We start from the raw sequence: 24,457 nt of genomic DNA, 5'->3' as shown, positions 1-24,457 counted from the left end.
TGGGTAGAAAATGGCTAAAATATATATTCCATAAATACTTGGAACTCTCCATCCTGACCTTCTCACATCAGGATTTCTCCTTTCAATTCAATCAGAGTAAAAGCCATAATTATAATGTTAATTAATATCTATTACTATATATCTTCTCAGTAGCAGATCAATGTATATATACACACCCACATATACACACACAGAGACATGCTCACACTCACATAATGTTTAAAAACAAGCACGCCCAACTTCTTCAGAGAAGTTATATCATTGCTCTTCCTTTTTTTTTTTTTTTGTAAATAATTTTTTTTATTTCCATTTTTCAACATCATATTTATGTACAAACTATTATCCATCATTAATCATTAATTTTTATTTATTACTAATTCAGGCCTGCCCGACTGCCACTTCCTTTCTACACAACTTCCCTCTCTACCCTCTACTACTTTCCCATCCTTCATCCCCTTCACTTTACTACTTCCTCTCCTCCTTCTCCACTCCTCCCTTCTTCCACCCTATCTAACCCTCTTATTCCCCTTCTCCTTCTCTACACTTTCCTATCTACTTTCTTCCCTCCTTCTACTCCTCTCTCCTTTTCTTCCCGAAATGGCAGTCGAGCATCCCCAATATCATTTTAATTTTTTAATTTCATGTCTTCAAAATTACTGTACATTAATAATCAGTCCATGTATCACTTGTTGATTCATTTCCCCTTCCCCTCCTCCCCTTCCCCCAGACTTCCCGGAGCAAATACGGGTATTATAACCAACAATCACAAGCTAAAGTATACAAAATATACATAACCTCCCACCTTAAAAATTTAAAACTATAGATCCTCACAATAAAAATAAAAAGATAGGAAAGAATAATAAAAAGGAAAGAAACAATACCAACTTCACATATTGCTTCTTCTTACAGTCCATTTTTTAAAATTAATCCATCTTCTCAGATTCAATTTTTTTTCCCCCACTTATGTATTCCTTCAAGTTTCATAAGTCCATTTCTCAAATTACAGTCTTCTCGAACTCAAATTTTTATCACTTATATATTTCTTCAATTGCCATAACATTTAATGTCCATTCTTCTTATAGTCTTATAGTCCATTTTAAAAATTAGTCCATCTTCTAAAGTTCAAATTTTTTTCCACTTGTATATTCCTTCAGATTTCATAAATCCATTTCTTAAATTACAATCCAGCTTCTCAAATTCAAGTTTTCATCACTTATATATTTCTTCAATTGTCATAAGATTTAATATTCAATCTTCCAATACTACTCCATCAATCAAATATCAAACAAATAATCATTTAGACTACATCCACAATATAACAGTAAACAATTAAAATCATCACATCCACATTATCTAAATTCATAAATTTCACTTTTCAACCTTCACAATTGAGTAATATCATCCTATAGATTTATACCATACAAATAGCAAATAACACAAATCCTATAATTTATATCCTAAACAGATCAATTCCAAAAATTAACCATAATCATCCTATTCACATCTTAAACATTCCTCCCCTCTCCCATTCTATTTTCCATCATTTCCAAACCAGTTAACTTAGCATCTAACAACAAAGGATTCCCACTCTTTAAAACATTAATATAAAAATGTCTCGCTTTCATAACAGAATTAAGAAAATACTTTCTACCTCTAAAATTCACTGACAAACCCATTGGGACTTCCCATCTAAAATGTATCTGATATTTCTTAAGCTCATCCACCAAAAAAGCAAATTCTCTTCTGTTTCTTAACATTTTAGGAGGAATTTCCTTCATCATTTTATATCTTGTCCCAATATCTGAAATTTATTTTATAAAAGGCTTGCAAAATTTCATACCTAACCTTTTTAGTTGTAAAATAAATAACCACATCCCTAGGTACTCTATTTTGTCTTGCCCACCAAGAATTAACACGATAAATTCTTTCAATATTAATCTCAAAATCTTCTGGCTCCACACCCTTTATCTGTGCAAAGGCTTGCGTAAAAATCTCCTTTAAATTTTCCTTCCTATTTTGTTTCAACCCCCTCACCCTTATCGCATATTCCATTAATCTATATTGTAATATTACTCTTTCTTCATCTGCCCTATCTACCTTTGCCTTTATATCTTCCATCTTATTATCTAACTTCCAATTATTTTGATCTTTTCGAATTTCTTCTATTTTCCTTTGCAGCTCTAAATTAGCTTTATTAAATTCTGCAAGATCATCCTGCATCTGAATACAAGAACTTAATATTTGCGCAATTGCATCCTTTACCATTTTCATTTCCCTCTTCTGCTCTTCCACCACTTCCTTGAAATCCAACATCTCTTTCTCTATTTCGTCAAATTTTTGATCTATTTCTAAAAAGTGACTCTCCAAAAACTCCTGTAAAAAATTTCTTACTTCCTTTTTGATTTCTTCTTTTAATTTTTGAATCTGAGCTGAAGAAATTTCAAAATTTTTAATAACTTTTGGCACTATTTGCTTAAAAGCCATTTAAAAAAAAGAGGATAACTTAATAATAGACCAAGAAAAAGAAAGCAAAAAAAAAAAAAATTATAAAAGAAAGTTTCAAAAAACTTATCTTCTAAATTTTATTTATTTTATTTATTTATTTTATTTGATTTTTATACCGCCCTTCTCCTGAAGGACTCAGGGCGGTGTACAGGCAAGATAAAACCAACAATACAAATATACACGTTAAAATACCTTTAAAAAACTTATTTAAAATTAGCCTGAAGTTAAAAATTACCGTCAATTAAAACCCCATTTAAAATTGCTAAAATTCACTTTTAAAATCCAATTTAAGCCAGCCCCGCGCGAATAAAAAGATGTGTCTTCAATTCGCGACGGAATGTCCGAAGGTCAGGTATTTGACGTAAACCCGGGGGAAGCTCGTTCCAGAGTGTGGGGGCCCCCACAGAGAAGGCCCTTCCCCTGGGGGCCGCCAGCCGACATTGTTTGGCGGACGGCACCCTGAGAAGTCCCTCTCTATGGGAGCGTACGGGTCGGTGGGAGGCATGTGGTAACAGCAGGCGGTCCCGTAAGTACCCAGGTCCTGAGCCATGGAGCGCTTTAAAGGTCGTAACCAACACCTTAAAGTGCACTCGAAAGGCCACAGGCAGCCAGTGCAGTCTGCGCAGGAGCGGTGTTACATGGGAACTCTGGCGTAGCTCCTCTATCACCAGCAGCTGCATTCTGGACTAACTGAAGCCTCCGAGTGCACCTCAAGGGGAGCCCCATGTAGAGAGCATTACAGTAATCCAAGCGAGAGGTAACGAGCATGAGTGACTGCATAAGGCATCCCGATCAAGGAAGGCGCAACTGCGAACCAGGCGAACCTGGTGGAAGGCCTCCTGGAGACGGCCGTCAAATGATCTTCAAACGACAGCCGATCATCCAGGAGGCGCCTAAGTTGCGCACCCTGTCCTGGGGCCAATAACTCGCCTCCGACAGCCAGCTGCGGCTGCAGCTGACTGAATCGGGATGCCGGCATCCACAGCCACTCCGTCTTGGAGGATTAAGCTTGAGCCTGTTTCTCCCATCCAGACCCGTCGGCTTCCAAACACCGGGACAGCACTTCAACAACTTCATTGGGGTGGCCGGGGTGGAAAAGTACAGCTGGGTATCATCAGCGTACTGCTGGTATCTCACCCCGAAACCACTGATGATCTCACCCAGCGGCTTCATGTAGATGTTGAACAGCAGGGGCGAGAGAATCGACCCTGTGGGACCCCACAAGTGAGGCCCTCGCGGTCGACCTCTGCCCCCGTCAACACCGTCTGCGTCCGGTCGGAGAGATAGGAGGAGAACCACCGATATCGGTGCCTCCACTCCCAATCCCCAGCCGGCGCAGCAAGATACCATGGTTGATGGTATCGAACGCCGCCGAGAGGTCTAATAGGACCAGGGCAGAGGAATAACCCCTGTCCCTGGCCCTCCAGAGATCATCCACCAATGCGACCAAAGCTGTCTCCGTGCTGTATCCGCGTCGGAAGCCGGACTGGAACGGGTCTAGATAGACATCTTCATCCAGGTATTGGGGTAGCTGTCGCCGCATCTCTACAACCTTCGCAACAAAGCGAAGGTTGGAGACTGGACGATAATTACCCAAAATAGCTGGGTCCAGGGAGGGCTTCTTAAGGAGGGGTCTCACCACCGCCTCTTTCAAGGCGGCAGGGAAACCCTATAAATCACTATAATCCCAAGGAAGAAGAAAAAATATAAATCATAAGATTCTCATTTCTTCCAATTAGTCAGTATCTTCCTATATATCTTCTTTTTCAACACACTTTTAGCACTATTTGCTTAAAAGCCTTTTTTTTTTTTAAATATAACTTAATAACAGGTCAATAGAAAAAAAAATATTTAGAAAAGAAAAAATTTCAAAAAATCTTTCTTCTAAATCAGTATAATCCCAAAGAAAAAGAAAAAATATAAATCATAAAATTCTCATATCTTCCGTTTAGTCAGTATGTTTCTGTGTATCTTCTTTCTTCTATTTCAACACTAAACGTTAATAAGCATTTCTACTTTTGTTTTCAGAACACACATTCCACAAAACCGCCATTTGCTTTCTTCTCTCCTATCTTCGCAGCAAATAAATCCTCAGGGGCACACAGGTGCTAGAACGCCAGTTTCTGCTCCGTCCACGTTCCAATCCATCATTAAAACAATTCCTGTCGTGGAAATTGGATGCTTCGTTTGTTCGCCATAAAGGCAAATGCCTCTCCTAGCCAGGAGCTTATCAGGTTATAGAAGGAGAACTTCCCACAAGCTTTAAAAGCTTATTAGGGCATCTCTACCTCAAACCTAATTGCTCAACTTTCCTCCTTTACCCGAAGGAAAGAATCCAGCTGTCGGACTCAGATTTACGATGTCCTGACAGCTTACAGACTAGGGAGTTCTTCACGAAGCGGAGCCAAAGCGGAAGTCTTTCATATCATTGCTCTTCCATCAACACATCAAATTCTCTTCAGAATAAGGTCTCTAAACATTAAGGTCTCTAAACATTCAAGATACATATTTCAGAAAGATCAGGATAAATGGAATTGTGCACCAAATCCTTTTACTTATGTACTGCTCACTTTCCCCGTTTCACTGAACAGCACTATTAATGAGTTATATTAATATAAGTAAATTACTGTTTGCCTGCAGTCTGTTTAATAAATGATGAATACACCTTGTTTTTTACTCTGCATTACTCTTATTCACTGAAAGGGACTACATTCAGTCTTTAGACTGAAGACTCAATTTCGTTCTCTAACATTTAACAAAACTGAAAGATGATGCCTTCTGTGTGAAACTCTAGATTTGTGTTGTTATTCCTCCCACCTGTCCCAAAAAATTCTCAGTCATCAGCATACTAGGAAATAAATTAAACTGACATACTTTGTATTTAAATAGTTGACTTCTGAAGAAATATTATTTTCAGAGCAGCAGAACATCTATTAAAAACTGTTGTGTTTTACTGTAGTTACCCTGTCAGTTAATCATTTCTTTTTTGGGAAATCAATGTTTTAAAACAAGTGGTTTTTTTCACTGCTCAAAAATCTAGATGTCTGTCAGAGATAAAGCATAATATGGGAACAATAGGTTGATCATTGTTGCGCATTGTTCAAACCATGCACAATCCCATTAATGAGCTATTTATCGATGATTAAAATTATCAAGAAAAGCTGCCATCAGGATCAACAGATATACAATGTTTATGTGGTATACAACGTTTACCATGTTGTGTCAAACAAGAAAAGGAAGATTATACAAGACTTATGCCCATGAACATTCAAGATCTTTTGTGTTAGCAATAAAACTTGAGATAGAATATATTTGCAAGGAACCATCCCAATCAATGTTGGAATAATGTGTACTAATAGAATAGAATAGAATAGAATTCTTTACTGGCCAACTGTGATTGGACATACAAGGAATTTGTCTTGGTGCATACGCTCTCGGTGTACATAAAAGAAAAGATACATTTGTCAAGAATCATAAGGTACAACACTTAATGATAGTCATAGGGAAACAGTCAATATAAATCTTAAGGATACCAGCAACAAGGTTATAGTTATACAATCATAATGTTCTGCAGCTTTGTCTGCCAACTGCATTTCTGAACATTATTGTTGAAGGATGATTTACTTTTGGAGGTTGGAGTAAACTCCAAGCTCAAAATAATAAACCAATAAAATGCTTAAGCACATGAAAGCCCAAGAAAGAACTTCAGAACATTTAAACACACACTCACTGTATAATTATCTATTAAATTATTAAGTTCTTTGATTTATGCAGCCACTGATCTCATATATGTAACTCTGGGTGGCTTATAATAAAATACATAATACACAATAAAAAACATAGCAGCTGTTTCATTAAAAATCTTCAACAATATCAAGACTATATCACAGTCACAGGGCTTCTGGCCAAGCATAAAACAAGTTTTTAGGGCCTTGTGTGAAAGACCAGCAGTGTCATGGCTAACCTAATATCAGGTGGAATGATAATGCCACTTATTTTAGTTAAAGTTAGAATTTTTTATTTGCAACATAACCTCAGAAAAGAGATACAGTGGATACCCTTGTTTTAGAATGCAGGCATCTAAAACCATCTATTATTGGATTTTTATTTATTCTCTGAAATAAATTTTCCTCAAAAAGGAGAAAAATTGCTTTCAGTGAACCCTTGCATTGTATTAAATATTTCTTGTCTTGGTCCCTTATTGTATACAAATAAAAATATAATATTTTACTGTGTCAGCTATTAAGAACAACCAAGAAGCCTAAGTTCACTTTACCCTTGTGAATTGGTTTATTTGTTTAAATTTACAGGTTTCACTGCTGAATTTTTATTAAACAGTTGAGTGCACTATGATTTTAGAGAAAAAGCAAAGATAATACAAATATATAACACTACTATTATCTTGAAAAGAAGTATAACTCATATGATCTATATTACATTAAATTAGTAATATAGATAGTCCTCAACTAACAACCACAATTGAGCCCAAAATTTCTTTTTTTAAAAGCAATATTGTTTTATCATAGAAAATAAAATATAAAACAGTAAAATACACAAGCAAAATGAAACTAAACAAACACATGCATTCAACCCTAACGAGAACAACAAAGAAAAAATAGTGCACAAAAAAAGAGAGGAAAAAGTGGTCAATTAAATTTAACATTTAACATGTAAGATCCACCCTGGCTGGGGGCTGAAAGAAAAGAAAAAGCAATAAATTCTCCACCCCTTTACAAAGAATAAATATCCTCCTGTATAAAGAAAGAGGAAATCAGTCAACAGATTGAGCTAAACATTACACTAATCTTCATATCCCTCTGTTAACCATCTATTATTATATTTATTGCATAGAACAAGAGTGTCAAACTTGATCTCATTGAGGGCAGCATCAGGGTTGTGTTTGACCTCGGAGGGCCAGGGTGGGCATGGCCAGCTCATCATCACTCATGTCAGGGGGCATCTGTGGCAGCCCGAATGCTCTGCCAGTGAAAACAGGCTCCTGAGCTCATTTTCAGCGGCAACAGCCTCCTGCAACCCTCTGTCAGAGAAAATGGAGCTCTGTTTTTCTTGGCAGAGGCACCGCAGGCTGGTCCTTCGCTGTTACCAGGGTGGCCCTGCGGGCCAGATCTAAGCACCCCGTGGGCTGGATATGATCCACAGGTCAATTTGAAGGACTGAATGGGGCATCTATCTATGTATGCATGAACTGCACATCACTGGGTATGTGGTTTTCATTCTTCTGGAACATTAATCTATATAATTTTTTAACCAATGGATATACATTATAAGGTCAAAAGCATTTATATAAACACAACTGTATATTTATTAGGCTAGTTTCAGAGTGGGGTACACTAATGTCAAGACATGACCACCAAGTGGTTCTGTTTGTCATTTTATTAATCTCACATATCTGGTTCAAAGATAAATAGATGTGTTTGTATATGTGTGTATATATATGCTGTATAGCATACAGAATTAAATATCTACAGGGGTATATTCCTTTGAGTTTCAGGAGGCAGGAGTTTATGACAGACTTTGGACCAGAAGCTAAGCAGGATCAATTCTTCGGGTTCTTGGTGCTCTTTGAGCTTGTTGGTTTTCTTACAGACAGTTCATTACTTAACTAAGTAACATCATCAGTGAGTGCACTTAGTTTGGTAATGAAACATCTGCAAAAACAAAACAAAACAACCCCACTAAATTCAGAGAGCCACAAGGACCTTACACTTTACTTCTGAGCTACAAATATTATCTTCTATCAGAATCAACTTTAGAGAATACTTGGATGGAAATCTCCAGAATAAAGGATTAAAGGTAAACTGGGAAAACATTGACAAAACATTTCCATACTGCTGTCAAGTAAACTGTAAGAGATATGTTTCAAGTAGTTACCAAAAATTGAGCTTGACTTGAAAGAGACTTTTTGAATCAGACTGATAGAAAAATGAGCACCATGCCAAGAATAATATTCAGATCTTATTTCCTTATTTTGCTACATGATATAAACAATTTGAAAATACCAGTTTAAAGATTGGATGGTTGGAATAAGTAAATTACACTACAGTTTTTAAAACATGATTTAATTTTATACCACAGGTTTATTATTATGAAAATAAAGTTTACAGAAGAAAAAGGGCAATAAAATAAAAGCCTTAAAGGAGGCTCCAAATATGGAAATCTAATATGGTATATGCAACATAATTCAATTTATTGTCCTTAAACAAAAACATGTATTAATAGAAGCTTATTTTTCTTTAGTATTTAATAATTAAATAAAGGAATAGTGGGGTTTTATCTTAAAAGAAATGTATACACTAATTAATCCAGCCGTTACTTATTGCAAAAATATATTCCTGACAGAGCTACCCAAATTCTCCTCAATTATATCTGTCAAAGAGAAACCCATATTTCTCTAGGTGTATGATTCTAACATCCAAAGCTATTATTTAGGAAGTTTGTAAAATTTTATCTGAATCAATATTTCTGTAACTTAAGTTTATCATTCTATTTCATGTATTGGGGAGTGGCAGAGGACAAGTCCTGAAATTTTTTGTATGCCTCTTTTCAGGTATTTAAAGAGTGATATCACATTATTGTCCTCATTCTCCTTTCTCAAAGCTAACCATTTCAGATTAGAAATCCCTTTATACATTTTGGCTAGTCTCTCTGGGGTCAACCCAGAAGTGCCCTAAAAGTGCTTCCGGCATGAAAAGGACAGGGGAAAGGGAAACTTGTTTCCAATACAAGTTTGGAAAATAACATGCACACAGGAATTTACTGTAATATTTAATAGCACAGAAGACAAATTGGTAGAACAGTTTTTTATCTTTTTTATCAAAAGATAAAAAATAATCTTCTCCAACTTTGTATGTAAAATTACCTGTTTGGTTATAATTTATCATATAATTAATTTCAAGTAGTTCAGTTTAGCATTGTTAAATGCCTGGGAGTAAAGTGAATCATCTATTGTTTCATATGTCAATTTGAAGGACTGAATGGGCATCTATCTATGTATGCATGAACTGCACATCACTGGGTATGTGGTTTTCATTCTTCTGGAACATTAATCTATATAATTTTTTAACCAATGGATATACATTATAAGGTCAAAAGCATTTATATAAACACAACTGTATATTTATTAGGCTAGTTTCAGAGTGGGGTACACTAATGTCAAGACATGACCACCAAGTGGTTCTGTTTGTCATTTTTATTAAATAAGGGGATATATTTTAACTTCTATTTATATTTCCTATGGATAGAATTCCCAAATAATTAGATTTTTTTATATTAGTGCTTTTCAATAAAGAACAAGGTAGAATTAAGAAGGGTAATAAACCCAATGGAAGAAAACTGGTGAAAAGAACAAGAAAAGTAACATTACTTTTGCCTAAAAAAATTACACCGTGATCATTTTTTATTAATCTCACATATCTGGTTCAAAGATAAATAGATGTGTTTGTATATGTGTGTATATATATGCTGTATAGCATACAGAATTAAATATCTACAGGTGTATATTCCTTTGAGTTTCAGGAGGCAGGAGTTTATGACAGACTTTGGACCAGAAGCTAAGCAGGATCAATTCTTTCGGGTTCTTGGTGCTCTTTGAGCTTGTTGGTTTTCTTACAGACAGTTCATTACTTAACTAAGTAATATCATCAGTGAGTGCACCTAGTTTGGTAATGAAACATCTGCAAAAAACGAAACAAAAAACAAAACAAAACAAAACAAAACAACCCCACTAAATTCAGAGAGCCACAAGGACCTTACACTTTACTTCTGAGCTACAAATATTATCTTCTATCAGAATCAACTTTAGAGAATACTTGGATGGAAATCTCCAGAATAAAGGATTAAAGGTAAACTGGGAAAACATTGACAAAACATTTCCATACTGCTGTCAAGTAAACTGTAAGAGATATGTTTCAAGTAGTTACCAAAAATTGAGCTTGACTTGAAAGAGACTTTTTGAATCAGACTGATAGAAAAATGAGCACCATGCCAAGAATAATATTCAGATCTTATTTCCTTATTTTGCTACATGATATAAACAATTTGAAAATACCATTTCCATGTAAAATTACCTGTTTGGTTATAATTTATCATATAATTAATTTCAAGTAGTTCAGTTTAGCATTGTTAAATGCCTGGGAGTAAAGTGAATCATCTATTGTTTCATATGTCAATTTGAAGGACTGAATGGGGCATCTATCTATGTATGCATGAACTGCACATCACTGGGTATGTGGTTTTCATTCTTCTGGAACATTAATCTATATAATTTTTTAACCAATGGATATACATTATAAGGTCAAAATCATTTATATAAACACAACTGTATATTTATTAAGCTAGTTTCAGAGTGGGGTACACTAATGTCAAGACATGACCACCAAGTGGTTCTGTTTGTCATTTTTATTAAATAAGGGGATATATTTTAACTTCTATTTATATTTCCTATGGATAGAATTCCCAAATAATTAGATTTTTTTATATTAGTGCTTTTCAATAAAGAACAAGGTAGAATTAAGAAGGGTAATAAACCCAATGGAAGAAAACTGGTGAAAAGAACAAGAAAAGTAACATTACTTTTGCCTAAAAAAATTACACCGTGATCATTTTTTATTAATCTCACATATCTGGTTCAAAGATAAATAGATGTGTTTGTATATGTGTGTATATATATGCTGTATAGCATACAGAATTAAATATCTACAGGGGTATATTCCTTTGAGTTTCAGGAGGCAGGAGTTTATGACAGACTTTGGACCAGAAGCTAAGCAGGATCAATTCTTTCGGGTTCTTGGTGCTCTTTGAGCTTGTTGGTTTTCTTACAGACAGTTCATTACTTAACTAAGTAACATCATCAGTGAGTGCACTTAGTTTGGTAATGAAACATCTGCAAAAAACGAAACAAAAAACAAAACAAAACAAAACAACCCCACTAAATTCAGAGAGCCGCAAGGACCTTACACTTTACTCCTGAGCTACAAATATTCTCTTCTATCAGAATCAACTTTAGAGAATACTTGGATGGAAATCTCCAGAATAAAGGATTAAAGGTAAACTGGGAAAACATTGACAAAACATTTCCATACTGCTGTCAAGTAAACTGTAAGAGATATGTTTCAAGTAGTTACCAAAAATTGAGCTTGACTTGAAAGAGACTTTTTGAATCAGACTGATAGAAAAATGAGCACTATGCCAAGAATAATATTCAGATCTTATTTCCTTATTTTGCTACATGATATAAACAATTTGAAAATACCATTTCCATGTACAACTACCTTGATAGGTTAGGTTAAAAAACAGTAAATGTCCAAACAGAATGTCAGATACTTATCACATTGGTGCCTGAGTCTCTCTCTTGCATTTTGCGTATATATGGTTGCAAAACTAGATATTTGGCCATAAGCACTATACAGTAGATGAAATCTGCATCTTTAAACCAATGATAGCTTACAGTCAGGCAAGCCAGATGGATATTAATTTAAACAGGTCAATCACAGATGCCTATCTCTGGAAAATTTGGTATATAAAATTGGATTTACTTATAAAAAGCTATAATTAGGCTTGGTTTTTTAAATAGAAAGAAAAAAAATACCATTTTAAAGATTGGATGGTTGGAATAAGTAAATTACACTACAGTTTTTAAAACATGATTTAATTTTATACCACAGGTTTATTATTATGAAAATAAAGTTTACAGAAGAAAAAGGGCAATAAAATAAAAGCCTTAAAGGAGGCTCCAAATATGGAAATCTAATATGGTATATGCAACATAATTCAATTTATTGTCCTTAAACAAAAACATGTATTAATAGAAGCTTATTTTTCTTTAGTATTTAATAATTAAATAAAGGAATAGTGGGGTTTTATCTTAAAAGAAATGTATACACTAATTAATCCAGCCGTTACTTATTGCAAAAATATATTCCTGACAGAGCTACCCAAATTCTCCTCAATTATATGTCAAAGAGAAACCCATATTTCTCTAGGTGTATGATTCTAACATCCAAAGCTATTATTTAGGAAGTTTGTAAAATTTTATCTGAATCAATATTTCTGTAACTTAAGTTTATCATTCTATTTCATGTATTGGGGAGTGGCAGAGGACAAGTCCTGAAATTTTTTGTATGCCTCTTTTCAGGTATTTAAAGAGTGATATCACATTATTGTCCTCATTCTCCTTTCTCAAAGCTAACCATTTCAGATTCCTTAATTTTCTTTTAAAAGAGCTTACATTTCTGAATCTTGGTAGTTTATGTTGTCCTTCTCTAAACCTGTTCCACTTTCTCTAATTCCTCCTTAACAGTGATAAGCAGAACTGTAATTATGCTTAATTACAGACTATCAATGCAGAAAGAATTAAATGAGCCTTCCGGTGATTTACTGATCATACAGCCCCAAATTGCCTTTTTTTTGCAAACTGTTGACCTATGTTCTAATTGTAATGTATCATTTACAAATGATATATTAGGAAATACCTCATAATCCATTTTTCCATTAGGAAATGCTAGAATAAAAACCCATGGGATTTCTTCTTGCAATTTTTTGCTTTTCTGGTCTTTCACACTTCTACTTAAATGATATAAATTCTCTGAATGATCTTGGAAAAGACACTTTTCACTCTTTATGTATTAATTTAGAAATTAATCTTCTGAGACCAATATCATCTCCCCCCCCATAATGGCTTCTACTGTGTCTGCTTATATGCAAAAGTGTATGGAGGATGTCAGTGTTCTTAAGACTTTTGTCATACGAGCAAATGAGAAACCTTGGATGTCACAGGAGGTCTGTGTAATGTTGAAGGTGAGAAATACTTCTTTCAAATCAGGTGATGTGGCAGCACTTAGAATAGCAAGAGCTGATCTGAGACATGCTAAAAAGCAGCAAAGCGGGGATATAGTCAGAAAGTACAGAACTTATTTCAAGGTCCTAGGAACTCGAGACGTATTTGGGTCATTATATAAGACAGCTTTTCTGATATGTAAGGATGACACAGATTCTCTAAACAAGCTGAATATGCTTTTTGGCTGGTTTGAGGCCAGAATCAATGTTCCAGCAAGGAAGGCTGTTCCCCTCCCTGATGAGCAAGCAGTCAGGTTTAATACAATTGCTGTTCGGAAGATCCTGCAGAAAGTCAATACTCAGAAAGCTGTTGGTCCTGATAATATCCCTGGGCGAGTACTTAAGGAGTGTGCTGATCAACTGGCCACTGTTCTGACAGACATCTTCAACCTCTCGTTGCATTAAGCCATGGTTCCATCATGTTTTAATACTGCCATCATTGTACCAGTGCCCAAAAAACTATATCACATGCCTTAATGATTACCATCCAATTGCTTTCACTTCCATTATGATGAAGTGTTTTGAAAGATTGGACTAGATAGTTTCATGCCTTCCCCCTACATTTGACTCATTACAGTTTGCCTATTGGAAGAACCACTCTATAGATGATGCACTTTCCTATGTGCTTCATCTTAGCTTGGCACACATGGAGGAGGAGAATACTCCTGTGTGAATGCTATTTCTTGATTTTAGTTTGGGGTTCAAACAATCATTCTTCAGCATTTGGTGAACAAACTGGGCCTATTAAGTTTTAATACTCCTCTATTTAATTGGATACTGGATTTCCTATTGGTTGGCCCTTGTTTGTGCGAGTTGGAACAAACGTTTTCAATTCCACCTCCTTGTGTACAGGTTCCCCACAGGGCTGTGTCTTGAGTCCGCTACTGTTCACCTTGATGACCCACGACTGCTGTGCCAAATTTGCTACAAATCATATTGTGAAGTATGCAGATGACACAGCAATGATGGGTCTTATCCGAAACAACAATGAAGATGCTTATAGGGAAGAGGTGAAGGCTCTGGTGGACTGGTGCAATAAAAATAACCTAGTTCTAAATGTTAATAAAACAAAAGAGATCAATTTAGATTTTAGAAAGAGCTGGCATGGTCATACTCAGTATCAAGGATGCAATTGTAGAGAACCACAGTATTAAGTATCTGGGGATGCAGATAACTAACACTCTGAACTGGTCTCTCCAGACATCTTCCTTAGTGAAGTGTGCAAACCAGCATCTACATTTCCTGCATTGGATGAAGAGAACAGGAAATCTTTCTCCCTCTATCCTGGCCACTTTTTACAGAGGCACAATTGAGAGCATTTTAACAAATTGCATCACTGTTTGGTTTGGTGGCTGCAGTGCTTCAGAGAGAAAGTTCATTCAGAGAGTGGTAAGGACAGCCAAAAAGATTATAGAAAAGCTCGCTTCCTGTCATTCAGGACACTCCTTCTAAGTACTATGTGTTTAGAGCTCAAAGAATTGTTAGAGACCCCACACACCCAGTTCATGGTCTGTTTCTGTTGCTCCCCTCTGGGAGGAGGTTTTGAAGTATTTCTAGCAGACTACCAGATTCTGTAACAGCTTTGTTCCCTGAGCTATCTGCCTGGTAAACTTGCAAGATTTGTTTTTCTCACCATATACATCTGAAATAGACTGTATTGTTTCTCAGTGTCATATATGTGAATATATGCATACTTTTGTATGTATGTATTTATTTTGTTACGTTTATGTAGTGTACATTGGAGGGAGTGACCCTTTGAGAGCTGTATGCAAAGAAATTTCATTTTAATGTATGCCTATTAGTGTACGTTCAAAGTGACAATAAAGTTATTCTAAGTCTTCTTCTAAATTTAAGTCTTTACTTAGTGATTCTTCCCTAGCTATAGGAGGTAAGGTAAGATAAAGAGTCTCTGTGGATTTTACTGTATGAGTCTTTGCCAATTATGGGAGGTGGTGCTCATCTCCATTTCAAGGCCATTGAGACAGCGCTGTCTGAAGACATTACTGAAGTCATGTGGCCAGCATGACCCTATTGTGTGGAGCTTGGGTCTTGACTACTAAGCCAAGGCACCACTATCGGAGAGAAGCAACAAAAAATAATAGACATTATGTTCAACTCTTTTCATAAATTGCATCTTTACAATCAATAAAGTATCTTTCCTCAGCATTCTTAAACTGAAGAACAGTAATAATACTTTTGATAAAGCCTTCTGGTTTTTGCTTTTCAGGCATTAATGGCCATTCTAAATGTTACAAGGCTGTTCCAAAGTTCCAAGAACTTTGATCTAAAACAGATTTATCCTCATCAAGATGTAACTGAAGATCAGTTGTACTCTGTTCAAAAAGAACTTCTGCCATACATACTAATATGTATCTAAGTACTTTAAGAACCATACCTTCTCATATTATCTGGATTATGCCCTATGATCAGATGGAGAAATGATGTTTTTGTCCCCTCCAAAATTGCAGAATTGTATAGTTTTCCTCTGTGAAAGTCTGGCCATGTCTTTTTAACTTCTACAGCTGGAAGCAAATTTGTTTAGGCAGGTTTTTTATTAATTTTTTTGATTTTAATTATTCACTATGTTATTTGATTTATTTATTGTTTTAATTTATTGATTGACTCCTTTAATTTTGCAAATTTAACTTTCTTAACTGGCTTGAGTATTACTCTTATATGACATTATAAAATATAACCTAATAATGAATTCATTCGTTGGCTAAACTGTTCTTCTTTTTTTTCTTTTATAAAATTATAGTATTCAGAATGTACCAATTCAGTTGACTACTTAAGAGAATAAGTATAGCAGAAAAGTATTTCTTAACAATATAGTCCAGAGCGTAAGCATTAGTTTGAGAAATCATATTTCTTTTGTAAACTCATTGTAAGCCTGACTGACTCTTTTAAACTTAGACCATGCCAACTGGCAGGCAACTAAAAGTTATGCACATTATATAACAAGAAAAACACAATCGGTTCACTATACACAACTGTCTTATTCATTTAAATTGAATCCAATATGTATTAGAGCTCACATACGATCAATTCAACTGAATGAATGCTTTATCCCATTCCAGTTTCCTATGCAATATGTACTTTCTTCATTACAGAATAAGTTTACTACTGTAATTTTTGATGTTATGCTAGCACACATGACACATGTTAACAGTGATTTTAGTACTTAGAATCAGAAGATCATAACATCTTTATTAATGCAGTATTTTAAAATAATACCAAGCCTTAGAAAATTTAAAACAGGTAACTCACAAACAGCAACATAGTTCAATAGTCACATTTTGACAAATGCTTCACTGTAAGATGACCTGATACTCTAAATTTGTTCTTTCCACTTATCTCTCAAGTCAAACCATCATAGCTAAAACCAACAGATGCACTGAATTTATACACAGTTTTATTACTGTATATGTAAACTAGGCTTTTTTGTGCAAAAATATACAAATCTCGGTTTTTTAAACAGGGATAGGAAACTTTTATGAGGAAGTTCTTTAGTGAAAGACTGGCATTTCTGATAAACCCAGTTTATTTAGATTTAGTTCAAATGACTGTGGCAAGAATAGGACAATAAGCCCAAAGGCAATACAATTACATTTGAAGTCAGCTATCTATTCTGACTGACTGAACAAATTTATTAGAACTTCAAAATTTGGGGAGTCTGCCATTCAAACATTTAATTTTACATTTGAAACAGAGTTTAAGGAGGTTGCTGTTAATAGGAAAGCATCACTGTACTGTGAATTCTTATACTTGCAGATTAGCTAGCAGCTAATTATAGTTAACTATATATTATATAGTTAATTATAATTATAGGTGACGCGGTGGCTCAGGGGCTAGGATGTTGAGCTTATCGATCGAAAGGTCGGCAGCTCAGCGGTTCGAATCCCTAGTGCTGCCGTGTAACGGGGTGAGCTCCAATTACTTGTCCCAGCTTCTGCCAACCTAGCAGTTTCGAAAGCATGTAAAAATGCAAGTAGAAAAAATAGGGACCACCTCTGGTGGGAAGGTAACAGTGTTCCATGCGCCTTTGGCGTTGAGTCATGCCGCCCACATGACCATGGAGACGTCTTCAGACAGCGCTGGCTCTTCGGCTTTGAAAAGGAGATCAGCACCGCCCCCTAGAGTTGGCAATGACTAGTACATATGTGTGAGGGGAACCTTTATCTTTACCTAATTATAGTGTGCTGTCCCTGGACCATAAGGCAGTAGCAATGTCTCCATCAATCAGTGAAGAAATCCAACCATTTTGCAAAGTAGTTACTACTTATGAAAAGAGTTCCCAAGTTTCAAAAGCCTTTGCAACTGGAACAAGAGTAAACTGCACCTGGATGGAAAGAGGTCAATTAATTCCATGTGGTCTGAATTTTTGTCCAGAAGTACAGCATGCCTTCTGTTAGGATGGTAGAAAAGATTTACAACTGTGACATTAGATCTTAATCAAATTATAAAACAATGTGTATAGTTTATGTAGTAATCCATGTAGTTATTACTCATTTGTAAATAGGACAGTTTCTATTTGGAAAAATTCTCAACGTAGGAGATCCATTAATTACTTGATAAATAGAAATTTTAATCTATCCAACCATAGGAAAGAAGAAGATAAAGCAAAATAGAAAAAACATTTTTGTAACCATGAGGCCAATCTTACTCCAAGCACTTGTAAAGAGACGGGGGTTGCTTTTTCACTTCTTCAAAGAGCAAATTTGCTGATATGCAGATAAGAAAAATCCGTGACTGCAAAGCTGGAATATAGTAATAAATTTCTTTAACATAATTATGTGAATTATTTTTATTTGGAAAAAGAATAATTATGCTACTTCTAATTAAAAAGAAATGGTATGTGAGCAAGTGTTTATGTACTTTTTCACAATTGTTGCAAATCTACATTTTGCTAATTATTTTAACCCTCAACCTCCCTAACTAGTAATATAACAACAGAGTTGGAAGGGACCTTGGAGGCCTTCTAGTCCAACCCCCTGCCCAGGCAGGAAACCCTACACCATCTCAGTCAGATGGTTATCCAACATTTTCTTAAAAATTTCCAGTGTTGGAACATTCACAACTTCTGCAGGCAAGTTGTTCCACTTATTAATTGTTCTAACTGTCAGGAAATTTCTCCTTAGTTCTAAGTTGCTTCTTTCCTTGATCAGTTTCCACCCATTGCTTCTTGTTCTTCCCTCAGGTGCTTTGGAGAACAGCCTGACTCCCTCTTCTTTGTGGCAGCCCCTGAGATATTGGAACACTGCTATCATGTCTCCCCTAGTCCTTCTTTTTATTAAACTAGACATACCCAGTTCCTGCAACCGTTCTTCATATGTTTTAGTCTCCAGTCCCCTAATCATCTTTGTTGCTCTTCTCTGCACTCTTTCTAGAGTCTCAACACCTTTTTTACATTGTGGCGACCAAAACTGGATGCAATATTCCAAGTGTGGCCTTACCAAGGCATTATAAAGTGGCACTAACACTTCACGTGATCTTGATTCTATCCCTGTTTATGCAGCCCAGAACTGTGTTGGCTTTTTTAGCAGCTGCTGCACACTGCTGGCTCATATCTAAATGGTTATCCACTAGGACTCCAAGATCCCTCTCACAGGTACTACTATTGAGCAAGGTACCTGTGCATTTTGTTTTTTTTGCCTAAATGTAGAACCTTACTTTTTTCACTGTTGAATTTCATTTTGTTAGATAGCACCCAATGTTCAAGTCTGTCAAGAGGACAGTAAATAGTAAATAGTTCTATATAAAATATTGAGGTAATACAGCAAAATTACCTGGCAAACAACCTGTCAAAATTAAGCTGAGGTTTCTTTGACATGATCCCTTTATGATTCACTCAATCTAGCAGGACAATTATGAATTTTCATAATGGACCAGAATTTGGCAGTAAATCTCAGGCTCCTAATTTTATGCAGATTCACATGAAAACTGATTGGATACCCAGTCACTATAAATGTGCAGTTCTCACATGCACCTAAATTATTCTTCCTCCCACTTTTCCCACATTTAAATAGATTCTTTTGACCTGTGTGTCATGATCTTGAAGCCAATACATCTTTATTGTTAACATAGCTAAGATTTCTGCCCATAGAACTACTGGCTCTCAGTTTATTGCTCCCATTATTCTATCTCTATTTTTGCCCTTCTGTTATCTGGATGGACCATCCCCTTCTCTCCCTGGCTCAGAATTTATTTATTTATTTATTTAGGTGGAGTAAAGGTGTTTCTCCTCCCTGCTTCATCTCCATGGAGATAGTACTGGGCGAATAAGTTTTAGAAAGGTTTTCAGCCTCCATTTGTTCCTCTGTTGATAACAAGACCTCAATCCTTTCAGGATTCGTCTCTTCTAGTCTAGAGCCTGAAGAGACATTATTCTCTCTGCCTTCCTCCTTGGAGACACAACTTCCTTCCCTTGCTCTACCCACTCCCTCTCTTCCTTAGTGTTGGAATGACTGGAAGCTTCAGAAATGTCAGTTATACAACCAGTTATGTGCTTTCAATTTCTGAGGATACAAAATACAAAAATTGAATGACGTGGGTTACAGGTACACAATGAATGTCCAGTGTCTGTGTAGGCTTTCCAATAAATCAATACACAAGCCTGCCCTTTCGCTAGAATTGCTGAAATTCCAGAATGCATAAAGGATAGATAGAATACAGTACTCTCATAGCGGAAGGGAACAGTTAGAAACTCAGTGTATTTTTAATGTGGTTAGATGCTGCTCTTGAAAAGCTTCAGAATCGATTTGTACTATGACAGGAGATGCTCCAATAAACTTGGCAGCCAGATTGTTAGGCAGATGTGTGGAGAGGAGAAATTTAATAGAAAGACAGATGAATTTTTCAACTACATAAGTCAGAAGGATGTAATGGCCAGAAGAGAACTTGCTGCTGGGCTTGCTGCAATCTAGTTATCTTTAAGGAGATACTAAGCTGCCTGAGTTTCTGAAGGAATCGGGAATCTCCTGGAATAAGTGAAGTCTGGAAGGCATTCAACTGAAAGCTAGATCAGAGATGACTACATGTCGTTCTTGACTTATAACCATTTGTCTAGTGAGAATTCAAGTTACAACGTCATTGAAAAAGTAACTTATGACCAGTTCTCATACAACCATTGTAGCATTCCCATGGTCACCTTATCAAAATTCTGGTGCTTGGCAACTGGCATGTATTTCTGATGTACTGTCCCAGGTCATGTGAGGTCATGTGATCACCATTACCCAGCCAGCTTCTGTCAAACAAATTCAATGGGGGAAGCCAAATTCTCTTAGCAACCACAAAATTCACTTAACAACCATGGCAAAAAGGTTGTAAAATGGGGGTTGATTCGTTTAACAACTGCCTTGTTTAGCAATGCAAATTTTGTAACTGCCTTTTTTAACAATGGAAATTCACACACACACACACACACACACAAGTCATTCTGGAGCAATATTCCATATATCCAGAAAATGGAGGAGTACTCTCCAAAAGACATTCATCCTAGACACATAAAAAGCTTCTTCTCTCACTGAGAATGCATTTGATCAACTGAAAGAATCTCCATTCTTGCTTTAAGAATCTCTTTTTTTTTTATTCAAAAAGTTTTACAAAAAAATTCCCCCCCTTTCCCCCCAACCCCCTCCCTTCACTAATCCCTCCCCCCTCCCCCCCGACTTCCCGGAAGAAGCACAAGGTATAGTTAAAAATAAAACAAACATATGCTAAGAAATTTTTTCCCCAAAACTATTATACCAACTTTCCCTCTCTAGCTCTGACTTCCTCCTAACATAACCAAAATCCTTCAGAAATTTTTTTTTAACAATTAACAATAATAAAATATATTAACCAATAGAACAAATTAATCCTAAAGTATTTAAAACCAGCTAAAGCATAAAAATCCATTCCAATTCAAAGAATATCTCCCTTATAGCTTCTATAACCATATAATTTTCCCCCCAGGTCTTTCTTACATAAAATCTTTCAAGAATATTCTATTTAAAATGCAGTACAACACATTATGAAATTTCAATACCGAAAATTACAATATCTATTCAAATTTAGTCCTTCCTCGTCAAAATCCAGTATAAATCCAAATACCTAGTCTTTTATGATAGATATAAAACATATAATCAACCCATTTCTTCCAGATCTTCCTCATATATTGTCTTTCAGGGACACTAATATTTTTATCTGTTAATAATTCAAAACAACCTCGTTTCAAGGATAATACTTTTGTCTCTTGCCATTTTTTTTGATGCATTAATTTCTGTCTTTCCTTCATTACTCCTTTTGAAAAGTCAGTCACAATATTTCCTAATAGTTCCTTATGTCCAAAAATCCACAAATTACTACCTATATTCCATCAGTCCAAAAAGAGAACTCTTGAAAAGCATTAAGTCTGTAAATATTTTCGGTTCGGGAGACAGCCTCCTGTAGCACAAATTCTGACATTTCATCCAAACTATTTAAAGGAAACTTCTTTACATCAACTTGTTTATTCACGATCATATCTTCATATTTATCCACTTTTGTTTGTATCTCCTCCATTCCATTTTCCAAGTCCTGATCACACTGGTTAATTTCCTCCAAGCCTTGATCCAAAAAGTCCCCATTTTTTATCAGTTTGTATTTTTGAATAATTAAATACATTCTTTCTGTGTAATCCTGTGTAAAGTCACGAATCCATTCTTCTGAAAGAAACTTCATGGCAAAGTTCTTGCTGAAAATCCCCTTTAAACAACGTAATATAATCCAACAATCCACAGTCCAACACAATAAGATAAAATCTCCATTCAGTTTCGATTTCGCAGCAAGGCTATCGGTCTATTTTCAGTTACTCTGAAACGCCATTTTAAAAGAAGGAAACAAAAAAAAATTCTCTCTTTAAAAAAGGAGGAAGTCAGAAAGTCAAAAATACTTGCAAACCAGTAATTGTTCACTCATGCTTCTTCCGTCTGCTTATAGAGATCCACAAGAAAAAAAATCAATTGTTAGCAGAAATGGACACCTTCCTCTTTTCCTGCTTTTACAGGAGACGCGCTGAATACTGGAGATAAGGAGGAATTCAATGGGATTGCATAACAAAAACAAAGCCCCTAGGGGAATCTACCACTCTCCCCCCCTTGCTCTTTCCCCTGCTCTTTCAACCAGAGAGGGAAAATTAAGTCGGGAACAGCTGTTCGTAGCGTGTGTGGAGTGCCATAAATTAGCACCCAGCGAGAAAGGTGGCGCCAAGCGGAAGTCTTGCTTTAAGAATCTCATGGTGGGCAGGTGTTATATCAGAAATAAGCTGTAATGTTTATGTAATTTACACTTCTCAGATGAAATTATTCTATTGTTTTCTGAATTATGCAATACAAATTCATTACACAACTCAAATTAATATGGAAATATGTTAGAACAGAATTATGTTGGGAGCAATTTGTATGTTATAAATCTAGCAGACAGATTCTTCCCAACCAAATTCAGTCATTTCATATTTGAATCAGGATAGCTTATGGTCTGATAATTACATTTTTATAATCTCTCACAAACCATGAGCCACATACTGTTTAAATGAACATGAAGTAGACTATTGAGAGAAGTGGAGCCAACATGAGAGGAAAGCAAGTGGATTAGATAGTAAGAATTGGAAAACAAGTATTTTCTATCTCATCTGTATTAAAGGTGCAGCAAGCTTACTCTTGGCTTTAGTTTAAGAAAACATATGCCCAAACTGGGAACAAGCTTCTTTTGTCATATTGTAAGAAGTGGGTCTGAAGTAGATCAGTTATATGTGCCAAAAACAATCCATTGGGGCTTGCCGTTTACAAAGGCTTCCATAATTGCTTTTGAAGAGAATCAAAGCAGTAAGCCTTTTATTTATTTTTTTCCAGTGCTCAATGAACATATGATGAAAGGGCAGCCCACATTTGCTCTAGGAAAGTCACTTGTCTTCTGTCCAACTTTATTTTTTTAAGACATTGAACACTGTTTACCACAGCCCTTGAAGTGAGGTACCCTTAAACTGTGTTTTAAGAGATAGTTTGTGTATTTTGCTTTAGACAAATTCTTCCACAAGCCCATAAACAGGTCAACTTTTAATTCCAGGCCAAATAAGGTTGCCAAATTGCAAATGTGCTTTTGTGAAACCACTTACTATATACCAGCTCTGATCTGAGAGGCAAGCAGACAGACACCAGTCCTTTCATGTCCTCCTGGCATAAAAAGAGGAGAGAGGAGAAGGGATAGTGGAAAGAGGAGAGGAGAGGAGAGGAGATGAATGTCCCCCCCCCGGGAATAAAAGAGTTACCCCAGTCTTATATATGGAAAGAAAAAGGAATCCCACAAAAAGGGCATGAGGAGACAACATTGAAAAAAATGAAGGCGAATATACATGTCCCATGATAATGTTGCAGGATCCAATCTGGGTCGGTCATATTCCTACTATATAGTAGTTTTTTAAAAAAAGTCATTTTTCACCAAATGTACCTAGATAATTTACATTTAATGAAGCATATTCAAAAGTCTTCTGCCTTATTTAGTAGATTGCTGTTCCATCAGAAGGAAGAAAAACAGTTGTAGCATATACTCATATATGTATAAAATATATAACATAATATGGATCCAACAATATATTCATTTTCTCACTCGAAATGAAATTGCTATTACATCAAACATATGGAAATGTAAGAACTGCATATTTACAACCAGACAAGAAATGCATGCTAATTAATGGAGGCCCAACCCAATGACTTGGATGTAATAATATTCAATTAATATTGAATTAATATTAATGAATTCAAAAAGGGGCCACGGTGGTTTATGTGGTAAGACGCTGAGCCTGTGCTCCACTGAGGCCCGTAGTTCGGTAGCTCGATTCCTGTGTGCGAATAAACCGCGTAGGGACAGGAAAGGAGCCTCCCTCGATTGCCTACTGGCATTCAGGTATCCCTCGGGTAAGACAGCACCACCTGAAAAATTCCTTTCAGAGGCAGCCAGCCACCTTGGTGATCCCTGGCTAACACGTCCCATATGCTAAAAAAATGAAAAAAAATATTCAAACTTAAATTGAGTTACATGTCAGGTAATTCAAATAAAGGTTCACAGTTTAGTTTAGTTTATT

The 24,457-nt window shown here is 35.8% G+C and overlaps 1 protein-coding gene across 5 annotated transcripts in view; it reads right to left on the bottom strand.

Moving 5' to 3' along the window:
• MID1 (midline 1) overlaps positions 1 to 24,457 on the bottom strand; it is a 230,442-nt gene that overhangs the window by 33,057 nt on the left and 172,928 nt on the right. The gene's annotated exons all lie outside the window — the stretch shown is intronic.

This window comes from Ahaetulla prasina, chromosome 5, assembly GCF_028640845.1.
Source record: "Ahaetulla prasina isolate Xishuangbanna chromosome 5, ASM2864084v1, whole genome shotgun sequence".
NCBI classification, from domain to species: domain Eukaryota; kingdom Metazoa; phylum Chordata; class Lepidosauria; order Squamata; family Colubridae; genus Ahaetulla; species Ahaetulla prasina.
The sequence above is the reverse complement of the archived record's forward strand: the minus strand, read 5'-3'. Positions and strand labels throughout refer to the sequence as shown.